Source organism: Heterocephalus glaber, unplaced genomic scaffold, assembly GCF_053883595.1.
Source record: "Heterocephalus glaber isolate CG9 unplaced genomic scaffold, H.glaber_assembly_v1.0 deba00000738, whole genome shotgun sequence".
Lineage (NCBI taxonomy): Eukaryota > Metazoa > Chordata > Mammalia > Rodentia > Bathyergidae > Heterocephalus > Heterocephalus glaber.
In genome coordinates this window covers 4,970,554-4,985,196 of record NW_028258161.1, presented here as the reverse complement: position 1 = coordinate 4,985,196, position 14,643 = coordinate 4,970,554, and the positions used below count along the sequence as shown (strand labels likewise).

The window sequence follows — 14,643 nt, the reverse complement described above, 5'->3', positions numbered from 1 at the left end:
TGTTGAAAATTGTACTAAATATTTAGTATCCACTTTTACAATGAACAAATGCCCCAGTGGTAACTAACACTAAAACAAAACATATGTCTAATAAGCCATTACTATCTGGGACAGTTTCAAAGTTGTCTTTCTCTCAACAAAAGCAGAAATGTACTTATAAAAGTCTTAAAATAGATCATCTTTTTAAACAAAGGTAATGATTAACAAGACCATGGATATGGCCTGCAATCAGCTGATACAAAATCGAATAGCATTTGTTGAAATACTTCACACAACACATCTAATGTCTTTCTGAATAAAAGAAATGTTACCATTCTCTAAAATTAAAGTGGGTTTTCAAAGGTAATCTGAAAATTTTCAAAAATGTTTAAAATTTTGCATTAAAACTTTGAACAATTTTAAAACTTTAGAACTTACAAATAAGTAAAAAAAATTGTTTAAACAGTTACATATTTGCAGTCAGCCCGCACTATGTTGCTTATTTATGTTGTGTGTGTGTTTATGTGTGTGTATGTATTTGTGTGTGTGTTTGTGTGCATTCCAGAGCTGAAAATCCACCCCAGGGCCTTGTCCATGCTAAGCAAGCATTCTACTTTAACTGAGCTACACTTTAGCCCTTGTTTCTGTCTTTTAAATTAATCATAAATGACAAACACAATACCTGTGAACTTACCAATGTCTTCATAAAAACCTAGGGTTTGACTGCAATTAAGAGGAGGACTTAAGTCCTTTAACAAAATAGCAATTAATAAAATAGTGATAGAAATACAAAAATTTGATAGCCATCTTCTTAGATTATTAGTGATGCTGGGACATTTCCTCAAATCCAAGCCCCTCTAGCCTTTCTGTGTCCCCTGAAAGGGATGGAGGGAAAACCTAAGAAATACCTGAAAAAGTCACAGCCCAGGGATCCAGGTCCATTAAAAGACTTATTTAATCATAAGATTATAGAATGAGTCTCTCTTTCCATACTTTGCCATCCTATCAACTGGGATCAATTGTAACAGTGAATTACAGCTGAAAGAGCTGCAAAACACACTCCCAGGAGGAGTTCTTGGGGAAGGTCAAAGACTACAGAGGGAAAAACAAGGACAGTAAAGAAATTTGAGGCTTAGGGCACGTGCAGCTTCAGAAAACCTAAATACAGTCTGTCCAACTCCTACACAAATTAATATAAAAGCCTCACACTAAGGGTCTGGGAGCTCCTGGATTCAAATGCTTCTCCTGCCTCAGCCTCTTGAGTAGCAGGGACTAAAACCATGTACCATTACATTCATCTCTTGTCCAGGTTTCAACCAAAAATTTACAAGGTATGCTAAAGGACAGGAAAAAGAAAAGATAGTTTGAAGAGATAAAGCAGTACCATACTCAGATATGACACATATATTGGAATTACCAGACTGGGACTTTATAATTAATATATAAAGGGTTCTAATAAAAAGCTAGACAATATGAATGAGTAGATGGATAATGTAAGAAGAGAAATGGAAACTCTTAAGATCAAAAGGAAAAGCTAGAAATCAACAGTACTGTAACAAAAATAAACAATGTCTCTGAAGAGGTTATCAGGGCACTGAACAGAGCAGAAGGAAGAGCTAGTAAGCTAAGAGATAGGCTAAAAAACACCTGCCAAACTGAAAGGCAAAGAGAGAAATGAATGGAAAAAACTCAGAACGCCCAACAACTGAAAAACCAAGAGACGATTTCAAAAGGTGTAACATACATGTAATCATAATATTAAAAGGAGGAGCAGTGAAAAGAACAGAGAAAAATTGAAGTAATAATGGCCTCAAGACTTTCTAAAGTGAATAACAGCAAATCATAGGTAGGGTAAATATAAAAATTAATACCTGGGTCACGTGGAAGACGCCGAATCAGCCCGCTACAGAAAGGCAGGTCTGTGCACGCTGTACCGAGGTCCTGAGTCACGCAGAAGACACCGAATCACCCCGCTACAGACAGGCAGGTCTGCCCACACCCTGCCGAGGTCCCCAGTCGCGCGGAACACACGCTGAATCAGCCCGCTGCAGGCAGGCAGGTCTGTGCATGCCCTACCGAGGTCCTGAGCCACGCGGAAGATACCAAATCAGCCTGCTGCAGACAGGCAGGTCTGTGCATGCCCTACCGAGGTCCTGAGTCACGCGGAAGACCCCGAATCACCCCACTGCAAACAGGCAGCCACCTGATTCCACATTACCAAGGTGCAGAGGACACCAGACCACCAGACCAAGGTACTGAGTCCCACTGTTCCCGGCCCAGAGGTAGGGGCTTCTGAGCCGTCGTCCCACTGCTCCTGGTCCAGAGGAAGGGGCTTCCCAGTCACCATCCCTCCTGCTGCTCCCAGCCCAGAGGAAAGGGCTTTTGGGCCACCATCCCTCCCACCGCTCCCGGCCCAGAGGGAGGGGCTTCTGAGCCACCATCCCACTGCTCCTGGTCCAGAGGAAGGGGTTTCCCGGCCACCAACCCTCTGGCTGCTCCCAGCCCACAGGAAAGGGCTTTAGGGTGACCATCCCTACCGCTGCTCCCGGCGCCTGTCCCACCTCACCCAGCTCAGAGGAGGTAATCCGTGCAGGCGTTAACAGTCCCCCACCCCAGTCGAAATGAGAAAACACATAAATGAGTCTCAAAACCAGACTTCCAGATCACCTACAGCAACCCCAAACGGAAATGAGATGGAACACTCTGATACTCAACCACCTGGATCCACTGAACTGGCAACAAAAGGGGATCTGGAAAAAATGAAATCAGAAATAATTTCTCAGATGACAGGAGAAATTGTGCCCCTAGTGCAAGACATGACTAATAAATCTAGAGAGGCACTCAGAAACATGATGGAATCCCAACAGAGGAAACAAATGGAATCCATAAAACAGATGCAAATAGATTTCCAGGAGATGAAAAACTCCATTGAAAGTCTACACAGCAGAATGAGCCAATGTGAGGACAGAATTTCAGATATAGAAGATAAGATTGCAATTAGTGACCAGGAAAAGAAAAATTGGTTCAAAATTGTAAGGGAACATGAGAAATCAATCCAGCAGCTGCTAGATGATGCAAAGAAGAATAACATAAGACTGATTGGGCTCAATGAAGAAAGACGAGAGAGTGGAGATGACATAAAAAAATCTCTTCACAGAAATAATGGCAGAAAACTTCCCAAGCAGGGGAAAAGAGGTTGACATACAGATAAGTGAGGCATATAGGACTCCAAATAGCCTTAATCAAAAAAAATCTACACATAGGCATATAATTGTTAAGATTCCAGAAACTCAACAGAAGAACAAAGTTCTCCAAGCAGTCAGAGAAAAGAAACAAATCACATACAAAGGAAAGCCCATCAGAATCACAGCAGACTTCTCAACACAAACCACCAAGCCAAGAAGAGCTTGGAGTGACATATTCCAAGCCCTAAAAGAAAACAGCCTCCAACCCAGATTGATGTACCCTGCAAAACTATCTTTCAGATTTGATGGAGAAATAAGATACTTTCATGACAAAGGGCACCTTAGGAACTTCGTGAATACCAAATCAGCACTCCAAAGAATTTTACACAATAGCCTAGGAACAGACATTGAGGATCACAACCCCAGGAAGCAAAGCAGAATGAACCCATCTGGCATGACAAGAAATTAAATGTAAAGGGGGAGAACCCAACAAAAAGAAAAAGTCATGGCAATGACAAGTTAATACGTTTCAGTTATAACCATCAACGTTAATGGTCTCAATTCACCAATCAAAAGAAATAGACTGGCACAATGGGTCAAGAAGCAAAATCCAACAATATGCTGCATACAAGAAACACACTTAATTCAAAAGGAAACTCATAGACTGAAAGTTAAAGGGTGGAAAACAATACTGCATGCAACAGGAACCCGAAAAAAAGCAGGAGTAGCTATCCTCTTGGCAAATCAAGTAGATTTCAAACCAACACTAATTAAGAGAGATGAAGAAGGACACTACATCCTTGTAAAGAGAAGAATCCAAGAGGAAGAGATGACAATCATAAATAGCTATGCACCAAACACTAGTGCACCCAACTATATAAAACAAATACTAACGGACATGAAAAGCCATATATGCACTAATACAATTGTAGTGGGGGACCTCAACACCCCACTGTCACAAACAGATAGATCAACTAGACTAAAAATAAGTAATGAAATACTAGAACTCAATCGAACTCTTGAACAAATGAACTTAACAGATGTTTACAGAGTCTTCCACCCCACAAAATCAGAATACACATTCTTCTCAGCTGCACATGGGTCATTCTCCAAAATAGACCACATACTCACACATAGAACATGTTTAAGTAAGTGCAACGGAATTGAAGTTATCCCCTGTATATTATCAGACCATAGTGCGATGAAATTGGAGATCCATAGCAAAAGAAACTCAAAAAATTTCATAAACACGTGGAAATTGAACAACACACTTCTGAATAACCAATGGGTCACAGAGGAAATTAAAGAAGAAATCAGACAGTTCCTTCAATTAAATGACAATGACAATACAACATATCGGAATCTATGGGACACAATGAAAGCAGTCTTATGAGGGAAATTCATAGCAGTGAATACGCATATTAGGAAAACAGAATGAGCCCAATTAAATAACCTGATGCTGAACCTCAAGCTTCTAGAAAAAGAAGAGCAGGACAACCCCGAAGCTCATACAAGGGAAGAAATTATAAAGATCAGAGGAGAAATCAATGCAATGGAGACTAAGAGAACGATACAAAAAATCAATGAAGCCAAGAGTTGGTTCTTTGAAAGAATCAACAAAATTGATAACCCTTTAGTCAACCTTATCAGAAAAAGGAGAGAAAAGGCCCAAATCCATGCAATTAGGAATGAAAAGGGTGAAATCACAACAGACCCAGCAGAAATCCAGATGATCATCAATACCTACTTCCAGAACCTATACGCCAATAAGATGGACAACACAGAAGAAATGGACAGATTCCTAGATACATATGAATTACCAAAGTTGAATGAAGAAGACCTAAAAATTCTGAACAACCCAATATCAACCAATGAAATTGAAAACATAATTAAAAACTTATCACCTAAGAAAAGCCCAAGCGCTGATGGCTTCACTGCTGAATTCTACAAGACATTTAGAGAGGAACTGCTGCCACTACTGTTTAAACTCTTCAATGAAATTGAAAGGGAAGCAATACTCCCAAATTCATTCCTGGAAGTAAGTATCACCTTGACCCCCAAAGCAGAGAAAGACCTAACTGAAAAAGAGAACTATAGGCCAATCTCACTAATGAACATAGATGCAAAAATCCTTAATAAGATAATGGCAAACAGAATGCAGAAGATTATCAAGAAGATTATACACCCTGATTAAGTGGGATTCATCCCAGGGATGCAGGGATGGTTCAATATACGAAAATCAATTAATGTAATACACTATATCAATAGAGCCAAGGACAAAAACCATATGATTATCTCCATAGACGCAGAAAAAGCATTTGACAAAATCCAACATGCATTTATGATAAAAACCCTACAAAAAATTGGAATAGATGGTCTCTACCTCAAACTGATAGAAGCCATCTATGAAAAACCAACAGCCTATATCATACTAAATGGTCAAAAACTGAAATCCTTCACACTAAAATCAGGAACAAGACGAGGATGTCCACTATCACCACTCTTGTTCAATATAGTTCTGGAAACATTAGCCACGGCAGTTAGACAAGAGAAAGAAATAAAAGGAATAAAGATAGGAAATGAAGAAGTCAAATTGTCATTATTTGCAGATGACATGATACTCTATATAGAAGACCCCAAGAACTCCACCAAAACTCTTCTAGACTTAATAACCAAATTCAGTCAAGTAGCTGGTTACAAGGTCAACACACAAAAATCAATAGCTTTCCTCTACACAAATGACAGACTCACTGAGAGAGAAATAGGGCAAATAATTCCTTTCACAATAGCATCCAAAAAACTGACATACCTAGGAATCATCCTATTGAAAGAAATAAAAGACCTCTTCTCTGAAAACTATGGGATTCTGAAAAGAGCGATTGAAGATGATATCAGAAAATGGACAGACATCCCCTGCTCCTGGGTAGGAAGGATTAATATAGTGAAAATAGCCATACTTCCAAAACTGCTAAATAGATTTAATGCAATTCCAATTGAGATCCCAGCAGCATACTTCATAGACCTCGAGAAAACAATCCAAAAATTCATTTGGAGCAAGAAGAGACCCAGAATAGCAAAAGCAATTCTAGGTAACAGAGACATGGCAGGGGGGATCACAATCCCCAACCTGCAACTCTACTACAAAACTACTGTGATAAAAACAGCATGGTACTGGCAAAGAAACAGGCTTGAGGACCAGTGGAACAGACTAGAAGATGCAGAAACAACACCAGACACACTCAGCCATCTCATCTTCGATAAGGAGCCAAACACCCTCACTGGAGGAAAGATAGCCTCTTTAATAAATGGTGCTGGAAAAATTGGGTTTCAACTTGCCAAAGATTAAAACTAGACCTGTATCTCTCACCATGCACTAAACTAAAATCAAAATGGATTAAAGATCTAAATATTAAAATAGAAACTCTGAACCAGTTGGAACAGAGGCTAGGTAGAACCCTTGAAGACATCGGTGTAGGAAAAGATTTTATGAACAAAACCTCAGTTGCCCGTGAACTAGCACAAACAATCAACAAATGGGATCTCTTCTTATTAAAAAGCTTCTGCACAGCAAGAGAAACCACCAGGAGTGTGAAGAGACAATCCACAATGTGGGAAAAAATCTTCACCTTCTCTTCCTCAGACAAAGGTCTACTATCTCGAATCTATAAAGAACTTAATAAGATCAGACCTTCCAAATTTAAAGACCCAATCAGAAAATGGGCATCTGAAATGAACAGACATTTCTCACACAAAGAAGTAGAAATAGCAAATAAATACATGAAAAAATGTTCAACGTCACTGGTCATTCGAGAGATGCAAATGAACACAATGCTGAGATTCCACTTCACTCCAGAAAGAATGGCTGCTATCATGAAATCAACCAATAACAAATGCTGGTGGGGCTGTGGTGAAAGAGGAACACTGCTCCACTGCTGGTGGGAGTGTAGACTGGTGCAAGCACTGTGGAAATCAGTATGGAGATACCTCAAAGAACTAGGACTGGAAGTCCCATTTGACCCCACTATTCCACTGCTGGGGATCTTCCCCAAAGAATTAAAAGAATCATACCACAGTGATATATGTGCACCCATGTTCATAGCAGCGCAGTTTGTAATAGCTAAAACTTGGAAACAGCCCAAATGCCCATCAACTGGAGACTGGATAAAGAAAATGTGTTTTTTTTATAAAATGGAGTACTACTCAGCCATAAAAAAATGAGAAATTAGAGACATTTATAGCTAAGTGGATGCACATTGAGGCAATACTCTTAAGTGAAATAAATAGGACACAGATGTGTAAATACCGAATAGTTTCTCTGGTGTGAGAAACTGAAAGTGTAAATAAGGACTAAAATGTATAATAGGTGATGTGAAATAGGAAGAAAAGGGGCAAAGGGGAAGGAAGTGGGAGGGCTAGGGGAAAGGAAAGAAGGGAATGGGATTAATATGAGAAAATGGAAAAACAGGACCAAATTTTTGTAAATAGGGAGGGCTGGAGGGGTTGAAGGGAGGGCTGGGCAAGGGTGAAAAATAAGAACGAAGAGAGACTATGTAAAGGTGCAAATTTCCAATGATGAGTGTCATTATATTGTATACCTAAAATGCACCAATTATTAGAATGAATAATTGATAATGTAAAATAGGAAGAAAGGTCCAAAGGGGTAGGGGTCGTGGGAGGCACAGGGGAAAGGAAAGAATGGAAAGGAAAAAATGCTGAGAAATGGAAAAAATGGAAATAAAGTCTTTGTAAATAGGGAAGGGTGGAGGGCGTGAAGGGAGGGCTAGGAATGGGGAAAAAATAAGAACCAAGGTGCATTATGTAAAGGTACAATTCCCAATGAGAAATGTCATTGTGTTGTATACCTACAACGTACCAATAAAAGAATTTAATACAAAAAAATTAATACCTGAGCATATCATATTCAAATTTCAGAAAACCAAACGCACACAAAAAAATCTTAAAAGAAGTCTGACATGGGGGAAAACTTAATTTGTAGAAGAGCAAGTATAAAAACTGTAGAAGATTTCTTTTTAGAGACCATAAAAACAAGGAGAAAGAGGAATGAAATATTTAAAGTATAAAAGAAACCATCAACCTAGAATTATATATCCAGGGAAATTATCCTGCACAATGGAAAGAGACACAGACTTTGTAAGAAAAACAAAAAACAAATGTATTCATTATAAGCAGAACTGCTCTGCAAAAAATGTTAAAGGAAGTTCTTTAGTGAGAAGGAAAATTATATAGGTCAGAAACTTAGATATATATTAAGACAGGAAGACTATCAAAGAAGGAAAATAAAATAAATAAGAAAATAAATAAAATGAATATCTTATTTTTCTTAGTCTTTTCTAAAAACTAAACTTTAACAGTAGGAACAGTGCAGTGGTTTTTTTTATAGTATAGGGTAAGTGAAATGAAAGTGCTGTTGTAAGGCTCAAGAAGGAAGAACTGGGAACACTGTTATTAGGTCCCTACACTACATGTAAAACAATACGCTGCTATTTGAAATTGCTTTTAGAATACCTAAAAATCTATAGTGCAAACTCTAGGGCCACTCATAGTAGTTATTTTTTAAGTATGATTGCTACCCTAAAAGTGGAGATAAAGCATTATACAAAATGCTCATTTAAAACAAGAGGAAGAAAAAGAGGGGGAAAGTACTAAAAAAATGCAATAGATAACAGTTACCAAAGTGGCAGCTATTAATACAACTATATCAATAATTGCCTTAAATATAAATGGTCTAAAAACACCAATTAAAAGACATTGTCATTATTAATATAAAATTCAATTATATGTTGCTTTAAAAACTCACTTTAACTATAAAGACATATACAAATTAAAGTGATAAAGAAGGATGTCCATGCTAACACTAATCAAAAGAAAGACGAAGTAGCTATGTTGGTTTGAGAAAAAAAATTTTCAGAACAAAGAAATTGTAGACAAAGAGAAGCAATAACAATAAAAGGAACAATTTTCCAAAAAGCTATAATAATCTTTAATACGTATGCTCATAATAGCAGAATATTAAAGTACATGAGACAGAAACTGATAGAACTCCAAGGAAAAGTGTGCAAATCTACTATTACAGCTGGAGAATTCAACATTATCTTTCAGTAACTGATAGATCAAGCAGGCAGATATAGTTAACCTGAACAGCACTAACAAGTTGATCTACATCAACTAGATCAAGATAAGATGTATCAACTTAATCTAACAGACACTTATAGAATACTCCATTTAAAAACTCCAGACTAGACATTCTTCTCACCCAAACTAAGATACATTCCAGACTATAAAATATATGTACAAATTTGTAAATATAGAAATCATACAAACTATATTCTCATACCACAATAAAACTAAACCAGAATCTGTTAAAAACACAGCAAATTGAATCCAACAGTATATAAACATAATGTTACACCATCACAAGTGGGATTAATAACAGAAAGACAGCTGAAAAATCTCCAAATATTTGGTAATTAAGCAATGTACTTCTAACTAGCACATATGTCAAAGATGTCTCAAGAGAAAATCGATAATATTTCAAAATAATTGAAAATAAAACTTCTTAAAATTTGTGGGATGCAACAAAAGTGAGATTTAGAGGAAAATATAGTTCATAAGTCAGAAAGTAAATTAGTCAAGACCAAAAATCTAAGCTTTCACCTTAGAAAATTAAAGAGAGGACAATTTAAATTTATAGCAAGCAGAAGAAATAATAAAAATTAGAGAAGAAATAAATGAAATTTAAAACAGGAAAATGATAGAGAAAATCAAACCAAAGAGCTAATTCCTTGAAAACATCAATACTATATATATATATTTTTTTGTTTTGTTTTGTTTTGGTTTTTGGTTTTTGGTTTTGGTACTGGGGATCAAACTTGGGACCTTGCACTTGCGAGGCAGGCAGCAGAACCACTGAGCTAAATCCCCAGCCTAATAGCAACACTGTTAATAAAATTCAATCCAAGCTAACTGAGAAAAAAACCAGAGAAGACATAAATTGTCACTATCAGAAACGAAATAGGAATCATTTCTACTGATCCCATAGACATTTAAGGTTAATAAATAATTAACCTTCTATCCCCATAAATTTGATAACTCAGATGAAAGAACTCACTGAAAAACACAATCTGAATAGATCTACATCTATTAAATAAATTGAATCACTAATTAATAATCTTCACCAACAGAAAATACCAGGCCCATATGATTTCACTCTAGAATTATGCCAAATATTTAAGGAAGAAATGATATCGACCTTCTATAGTCTCTTCCAGAAAATACAAGCAGAGGGAACACTTCCTAATTCTATGATGCCAACATTACCCTAATGCCAAAATCAAATTTTCCAGGAAAGACAATCTACAGACCAAGGAAGTCTACAAACCATTCATAAACAGAAGGTTTTCTTATTAATAATTTAACTTGTAAATTGTTTGTTGCTTGCCCAAAGGTTAAATTGTTTCATTTCGTTTCTTTTACATGACGATTTATTCCTAGTTAAGAGTTAAGTATAGGACTCCTAATCATACACTGTGTGAACAAGAGTCTCACAGGGGAGAATTCCTCTAAACTTTGGCCCTATGGGGCCTGGGAAAACACTCAAAAGGCCTAATATTCTACTGAACATATGAAAATATGTAAACTGTATGTTTACTGTGAACTGTCTGTAGACAGTAAACACTTTTTTATGTAGAGCATTTGTTTTAAGGAACCAATTGCTGAAATATAAACTAGAAGTGTATCTCTCCTGCTGGTATGGGTGAGAGGCACATTCAAGCCATCCAGCCTTTGGCGTGACTTATTTATAAGGATAAATCATAAAAAGAATGTCTTGGGATATTTATAATTAGGTATATTTTCATTACAACTCTATCCATGTATGAGAGACATATATGACTTGCATATAATTTATCACCTTCTAGCATACTACATCATATGCTTTAGAACGTTTATTAATTATTGTTTTCTTTCCCTACAAGAAAATGAGCTCTCTTCATTAAAGGCAATAGATTTTTGAGTTTTTAAATATAATATTCCTTATATTATCAAATAGTTATTAATTTCCACAATATCTCAATCTTAATGTATCCATTTCAAATACATTACAATTATAAAGTCTCCATGTTCCACAAATAATGAATATTAAAGGTAGAATGTATAGGTGTAAAAACATCAGAAAAACAACCTACTTAAATATCCCATCTATTTTCTTTCTGCTCCTTTTAAATTATCACATCCTAATTTCTGGACTGAGAGCTTACTAGGGTAAAGTAAAACAGAGAGAGACTCACAAACTTTGTAATAGATTTGTATTACTGTTTTCAATTCTTTTGTACTTTTTGTTTCTGTTTTTTTCAATGAGACCATAGGTGATTGACTTCCAGGGAATATATTATTTCACAGGTAAATTTTAAGTATGTAGATCAGTGTCCGACACACAAGTGCCGAATAACTAATTGTTGAGTAATTTAAGATGTTTTGACTATGCAAAGTCTGAATATTTTCTGTACTTGAACAGTTTTTTAGGAAACATGTGGCCATATCTTCTAAATTCTTAGCACTGAACTTACTTAATCTTTCTACTTGGTCACTTAAGTTGAATATTGGCTTGTCTAAGTCAAAGCATTCAAAACACTTTTATGTGGAGAATTGCTCAATTTTACATCGCTTTTGCTTGTATTGTGTACTTATATATTTCTATATAATGTATAATGAACAATGACAAAATTGGAGTAATATTTCTGGGCTCTTATTTTAGAATATGCACATTTAAAATTTGTCATTATAAGCTGTAGAGAGGGAAAACATTATTTGCATATACAGTACATATATATAGTTAATTTATTTGCTCTGCCTACCACTGAAATACATGTATTGATAACTAGCATTAATAAACTTTAAAATCATAAATGTAAGTGGAAGATCTTGAACAGAAAACAACTTCCTTTTCTTTATGCAATTGGTTCTTCTTAAATCATCGCATTCTTACATTTCCTTAATTTTTTTTTTTTTGATCAGTCACTGGCAGCCCAAGGGCACTCATGTCAGAGGGGAGAGAGAAGATGATACTGAATGGCATGTATATGGAGAGGGAGTGCCTACCTTGACCTGCAAGGTGGGTCATTAGCATCCCTCATCATTTCTTCCTTGTCTACTTGCAAATCTCATGATCTCATGATACTTACGATTCTCCTTATTTACCAAAGTTTTATATTTTCTAACATTTTAGAAATTTACTCGTCTCTCCTCTTTGATTAAGACATAATTCCTTCTGTAATCTCCATGATCCTGGTAAAATATTAGAAGAAAATTATAAAGTTAGTTACACATATGATTATCTTACAATAAAATTAGTTTATCTTTAAAATCAGCCCATTTAAAAATGTATCAGTCACATGAACTCAGTAAGCATTCATTACTTACATGCCTGTACATGTACAAAAGTCCCTAAATCTGTCTCTGCTTTTAGGGAATTCATGGTTTTAGTAGAAATGCATGATATGTTTAACTTTCACAAGAGCAATATTAATTTTGATGACAATTCATATATTGCATTGCATTGGTTTTCATAGTATGTTTGCAACACCTAAGAGGCTTCCATGGGTAGTGAGGCATAGATTTCATTTTATACCACACCCCATGTTGCATGTTTCAAGCCAGCAATTCATTACCCAAACATCCAAGAGTAAATTGGTTGGTGCCTCCACACCTGTGCATGTACTATAATCTCTGTGCACAATGCTCTACCCTTCTTGCACAATTCTTTTCATTCTTTAAAAGTCAGTTTTTCAGTGTACACTAGGTTATCCCCCTCTTAATCAATTCCTGTAGTTTTTAAAGTTAAATCTCTATTTTGTGTCATGTAGTACTCTTCCCTTTGTTTATGTCCATCTCCTTTATCAATCTCTGAGCTCTCACATGTTGAAGTTAAGAATTACTTTTAAATGAGACCACAAGGAAGGAGCTCAATAGACAAAATCAAATTAAATTACTGAAAACCAAACAGTGCTTTGCCTTTTTAAATAAATGAGAGTGAAATAAACCATTTTTAGTATCTTGGGTTTATTATTGTGGTTTGTAAGCAACTGTAGTAAATTGCAATTTAAGTGTTTGTCTCTGTTTGCCTTTATTTTAGGTCATCTCTTTTAATTTTTTTTGACATTTCCTCTTCCTGCATGTCATTCTGTCAAACTTTTTTTTCTGGTATCAGTGCACCTACTTTTAACAACCCCGGTGTTCTCTACTCATTTCATCAAATGATCACATTACAGGGCCAGGGATGTAGCTCCGCAGCACCCGCCTGGCAGGTACAAGGCCCTGAGTTCAATTCCCAGAACAAGAAAAAAAGAAAAAAAGATCACATTACAATTTCTGGGCTGGGAATATAGATATCTGAGTTTATGGGACTCATGTAAGCAGATGGTCTGTGAAAGTCCTACAAACTGGTCAAGCTTAGATCACTAAGGGTATAGTAGTTTTGTATTAGTGCTTCCAAGCCTGTTTTCACTTGTTTTTGTTTACAGCTAGGTGATTGAGAGAACTGGAACTCTAACATTTAAGTGAGATCTTTTTTCTGACTTTAATGCTACTCATTTCACTTTTATTACTCAGTTACATAAAATAAGGAATCTATTTTAATGCTTAACAGATACATTCTTTGAAATCGATAAACTAACATTTAGATATTTACAAATTAAAATACTGATAGAGGAAAAATTCTTCTTGTAGAATGCTCACATAATTTTAAATTTTTTATTATAATTTTGGATTATCAAGATTTTAGAACCTATTTTCATCCTTTTGAAAAACTATGTAATGGTAACAGTCAACTTTTGTTAACAGTTTGTGTTCATCATGCAAGAGCTAAACACATGATTCAGCTCATTCCTTACAATCTTAAAGGCAAATATTCACTATGTTACAGGGGAAAAACTAAATTTAGAAATTAAAACATTTCACGAGTTAAACATTGGCAATAGGAGCTATATATTAATCAGTCATGGAAAGTTCATTTTCTAAATATTTTCAGCTCTGTAGTTATGGCTTGGCTACTATTTACTTTTTTGTAACATCTTTTTTGTTGATATACAATTCATATAACATACAAATCACCTTCTAGTAGTCATCTATCCACAGTATCTCCTTCTAACCATTCCAGTGCCTCAGCCCAAGGCAATTACTAATCTACTTTGTGTCTTTATAGTGTTACCTCTTCTGGACATTCCATATAAATGGAATTTATCATTTGTGGTCTGTTGTGTTTAGTTTTTTTCATATGACATATTTGTTTTCAGGTTCATTGTGTTGTGCTATCTACCAATATTTACAAAAACATTTACTTATAATTTTGGTAGGAAGGTGGCTCAGAGGAAAAAACACTACAAGTTTTGAAATCTACGGTCTACTTTGAGCTTCAGTAGTAATTCTACATTCACTAAAGGAGATCTGACAACATTTCTTTTAA

At 35.8% G+C, this 14,643-nt stretch overlaps 1 long non-coding RNA gene across 1 annotated transcript in view; it reads right to left on the bottom strand.

Annotated features, from left to right (window-relative positions):
- LOC147829129 (uncharacterized) overlaps nucleotides 1-14,643 on the bottom strand; it is a 36,042-nt gene that overhangs the window by 20,602 nt on the left and 797 nt on the right. The window contains exon 2 of the long non-coding RNA XR_015449529.1: nucleotides 12,282-12,467. This is a non-coding gene — a long non-coding RNA (uncharacterized LOC147829129). The remainder of the gene's footprint in view (nucleotides 1-12,281; nucleotides 12,468-14,643) is intronic.